This window comes from Lepidochelys kempii, chromosome 11, assembly GCF_965140285.1.
Source record: "Lepidochelys kempii isolate rLepKem1 chromosome 11, rLepKem1.hap1, whole genome shotgun sequence".
Lineage (NCBI taxonomy): Eukaryota > Metazoa > Chordata > Testudines > Cheloniidae > Lepidochelys > Lepidochelys kempii.
Window position 1 is genome coordinate 81,244,364 of NC_136390.1, and position 4,702 is coordinate 81,249,065.

Here is a 4,702-nt window from a genome sequence, read left to right on the forward strand (position 1 = left end):
CTGGGATGGCCTATGGGGTGTGTGAAACCCTGACCGATTAGTAGAGGACAGTGGGGGGATTTCATGGAGCGGTGATGGGCCCCTCTTGCGGGCAGGTCACCCCACCACAGCACTTACCTGATTTGGTGAAATCCCCTCTCTGGCTGGTCCTAAGGGGCTGAGGCTCACCCCAACTGGGAAGAGTTCTCGGAGGGGTCACGTGACCCACTTCCGGATGGGTCACTCTGCCCCAGAACTTTCCCCCATTGGTCAAATCCATTCCTGAGGCACATGGATGGAGATAAAACACCCCCATATTGGTAGAGGAGTGGCAGGAGCTCTTAGAGAGGTCACATGCTACTCCTTGCTTCTACTCATATTTGCATCCTGATCCCGAAAGTCTTATATCATGGTGTGGGTCTTATGGTGACAGATGGGCGATGCCTTAGGGGTGAAGGGGCGAGGTCCCATGGGTGAAACTAAATAACTGTCCTTAGCCTCAGGGTGGTTTGGCCTTATGGCCAGAGCCAAAATGGCAGCCCTCCCACTCAGGGCTGTGTGGCCCAACGCCCAGAGTCCGTGCGGCCGCCCGCTCCGTCGGGGCTGTGTGGCCCAACGACCAGAGTCCGTGCGGCCGCCCGCTCCGTCGGGGCTGTGTGGCCCAACGACCAGAGTCCGTGTGGCCGCCCTCTCCATCTGGGGCTGTGTGGTCCAATGGCCAGAGTCCGTGCGGCTGTCCTCTCCATCCAGGGCTGTGTGGCCCAACAACCAGAGTCCGTGCGGCCGTCCTCTCCGTCGGGGCTGTGTGGCCCAACAACCAGAGTCCGTGCGGCTGTCCTCTCCATCCAGGGCTGTGTGGCCCAACGGCCAGAGTCCGTGCGGCCGCCCTCTCCGTCGGGGCTGTGTGGCCCAACGGCCAGAGTCCGTGCGGCCATACTCTCCGTCGGGGCTGTGTGGCCCAACAACCAGAGTCCGTGCGGCCGCCCTCTCCGTCGGGGCTGTGTGGCCCAACGACCAGAGTCCGTGCGGCCGTCCTCTCCGTCGGGGCTGTGTGGCCCAATGCCCAGAGTCCGTGCGGCCGCCCTCTCCGTCGGGGCTGTGTGGCCCAACGACCAGAGTTCGTGCGGCCGCCCTCTCTGTCGGGGCTGTGTGGCCCAACGACCAGAGTCCGTGTGGCTGTCCTCTCCGTCGGGGCTGTGTGGCCCAACGACCAGAGTCAACGGCTGTGCAGTCTAGTGGCGCAATGGGGACGTGGGCAGCCACCCGAGGATGAATGGCAGCCAGGGCAGGGGGACCCAGACTCTCCTTACTCCCCCTTGCCCTAGCCCAGGGCCTTGTCCGTGGCCAATGTGTTTGCCGTTGAGTCAGTGGGGATCCAACCAGAACATGCTGACGTCACTCAGCATGACAATGGCTCGTTCACCCAGGTTACTTCAGAGGAGAAGTCTCTCGGCCACGGGCTGGGGGTCTCTGGGCTCCCGGCGTGGGAAACTCCCAGACACTCCGATCTCCCTTGCACGTCTGCAGGCACCCGGGGGTGCGGCTGGGTCTCGGCGCCTTGGGGCTTCAGCTGCTTCTGGACTGGAGCCTCCAAGGTGCATCCTCCATTTTCGGTGCTCTGCCTAGCGTGAGCTGAGCTGCTCCTTTTCACACTGGTGCTCCAGTTGTAGCGTGTCCGGCAGGGCTGGGGAGGGGCTTGGCTTCCTCCGCCTAGACTGTGGGGTTACGTGGGGCTGGTACACCCCGGCACACGCTGCTCGGCCTCTTCTGTCTCCTCCTTCCCGTGCAACAGCTGCTTTGCCATCTCACAAGAGATGGGATCAGTGGTGGGCTCAGTTGGCTCCTGTTGGCCTCTAGATGTCTGGAAGAGGGAGAAAGGGCAGGAGCACAAATTAGAAAAACAAAACCTTCAAGCACGGTGGTTTTCCACTGCACAAAACCACCCCACTTTGCTAATGTTCATTTGCAGCTTCCCGGAGAGCTGGCATTTCTTAAAGAGAGCACCCAACCCCCGGCAACCGCTACTACCCTGGGGGCTGGCAATGGTTAAAGGGAGTCTGGGAGAATTTCTCCTCTCTCCGCCTGGCACTGATGAGTGAGGGAACCACATGCGAGAAGCTGTGTGAATGTCGGGCTCTGTGCGGTGGGGTGAGATGTCCTACATGGTGCCCAAAGGTGGGGTTGTGCTGACTCTGCAGTGACTTCATTCCAGGGAGAGAGATGTCAGAGATCAGCTCCAGGGTGCTGCCCTGTAACAGAGGGTGGCAATGGGGCAGAAGTGGGGCAATGGTGCACTCAGGAAAGGAGCAGGGCTAAGGGGGGCCCGAGCTGCAGCCCCTAAAGCCCCTGTGTGCTGCGTTCCAGCCGGGCCGGCTCTGCCTGGCTGGGGTGGGGGCGAGGCGGCTCCGCGCGCTGCTCTTCCTGTCCCCCCACAGCCACGTCGCCGCGATGAGCACTGCACCGGGAACCTCTGTCCCGGGGGCTGCTCTTGCCTGTCGGCTCTGCCCTCCCTCCGCGCGTTCCCCCGCAGCTCCCATGGGCCGGGAATTGTTAATCCGGCCCTGGCCCTACTCCCCAGCCTGTTCCAATCCTGCTCTTGACTCCTGACTCCAGCTCCAACCCTTGGCTCCCCTCGGCTCGACCTCCACCACTCTGAGCACGCGGCCCCAGCGCCCTTGCTCCAACCACTGGGCCCAGCCAGCCGTGCTTTGGCTTCTGAACCCAGCGACATGGAGGAGTCGTTCACCGCACTGCTTTCCATGTGTATGGCCCTGCCCTGATCAGCGCTGGTTTTCATCCACCATGGTGCTGCCCAGTCACATGGCTTGATTAGATCCCTTTGAACTTCTTCAAAGTCTCCTCTAGGCTGATTAATCTGCATAATCTTGTGTCATCTGCCAATATCCACCTCGTTGTTCAGCCCCAGTTCCAAACATAAGAACATGAGAAAGGCCAGACTGGGTCAGAGCAAAGGTCCATCTAGCCCAGTATCCTGTCTTCCGACAGTGGCCACTGCCAGGTGCCCCAGAGGGAGTGAACAGACAGGAATCCTCCAGTGCTCTATGCCCTGTCACCCATTCCTAGCTGCTGGCAAACAGAGGCTAGGGACACCAAAAAGTTGATAAGCGTCTGCTGTACGTACCATAGCAGGACAAAGAGCTCTTCTGTGTCGGTCCCGGTTCCCTAGTCAAATGCAGAACCCGACACGAGATTTACAAGCTTCTGCAACCATTTATAATGTCTGTTGAGGATGTACCACGTGGTCCTGTCAGATTTCAAAGGCACTTCCTGAAAAGCTGAAACCAAGAGGAAACGGGTTGAAAAGCCTCTGGTGCTGATGTGCCTGGTGCCTAGGAAATCTCCACTCCCGATGGCCATCGCCCCCTGCTATTAGCTCCCCAAGAGTCTAAGGGCACAAGAACAACAACTCCGCTCCTCCCAAAATAGCCCTGCACAGAGAGGAGACCCCGTTCTTGTCACTTCCCCCTCCGCCGGCCTACACCCGTACACACACCCCTACACACAGATGGTTGGGGGCACTTGTTCTTTCGATGGAACAGGAAAGTGACAGCCGCAGCGACATTAAACCATCCAACATTTGGGCCGAGATCCACAAAGGGATTTAGGCTCCTAATGTCTACTGAAATCTTTTGTGGCCCTGTGCCTTCATTCCTCAAGAGGTCACAGGGAGAAGTGTTTCCCATGCTCCCTCATGGGATTTCCTATGAGCTGATGACCAATCTCGGAGGGAATCTCCCTGGCCTGCAATCACTCCATTACAGGGAGGGCAGGTGATGAGGGTAATTGTCATCATCATCATCATCCTTAATAACTACGGCTCTTTTCAATACTGTCAGGCCTTCCATTACAGACTTTCAGACCTTTATGAAGACACTTTCCCCACACAGCTTTAAGGCAACGTCTAGACTAGGAGCTAGAGATGGAATTCCCCTGCTCCCATACACATATTGTGGTAGCTCGATGACGCTCGCATGACCATCCTTCTTCCTTAAATGCTGTTCTCAGACAGAGAGGGACCTGTGTCCACATTCAAACCTGTGTTCGGGCCCTGTGCTGCACCCCTGTACTTCCCACAGAGGCACAAACACACAGAGATCTTTCCTTACCTTCATACAGGCGGAAGATGCCATCTTCATTCACTGTTTCAGACAACAAATCACAGTAATGGTGGATAGTATTTCCTAGACATACAATGAATACAATGGATCTCATTACTTTTCAAATCCTTCGCTGAAAACTGCTGAAGATGCAGCCATTTCCCCAAGACAGCCCTTCGGAAAATTAAATACATTCCTTACATCTGTTCACAAAGCACATTAGATAAAGCATCAGATGCCCAGCAGGTACTGAGAAGCTGATTTCTAAAGGAGACTGAATTCACATCAAACCAGCATGATGTGAATTCAATCTCCCCTAGGTGCAGCCAAAGAGCTGTTGTGGGCAGGGGAAGTTGGTGCAGTCAATACAGCTAAGTTGCTCCCTTCATCTTGGAATACATGTTAATTCTCTCTCTCTCTCTCACACACACACACCGTTTTAGGATTCTGGTGCTGTCGGAGGGAACAGAGCAGCTGTCTAGAAAAGGGCTTTGAAGGAAACATTTAAGAAAGCTGAAGTGAATTTGCTCTGCTTACCAATGAACAAGGCTGCAGAGTGTCGTATTGTTGTCTGTGAGCTTTCCAGGTAGTCTAGGGCCTGGAAC

The 4,702-nt window shown here is 56.5% G+C and overlaps 1 long non-coding RNA gene across 1 annotated transcript; it reads right to left on the reverse strand.

The window, feature by feature from the left end:
* Positions 1-1,756: 1,756 nt before the first annotated feature.
* On the reverse strand, positions 1,757-4,182 carry LOC144929143 (uncharacterized). Its single transcript, XR_013634455.1, has 3 exons — positions 4,107-4,182; positions 3,122-3,275; positions 1,757-1,840 (listed from the first exon to the last, which is right to left on the reverse strand). It is a non-coding gene; the product is annotated as an uncharacterized LOC144929143 (long non-coding RNA).
* Between the last annotated feature and the right edge of the window lie 520 nt (positions 4,183-4,702).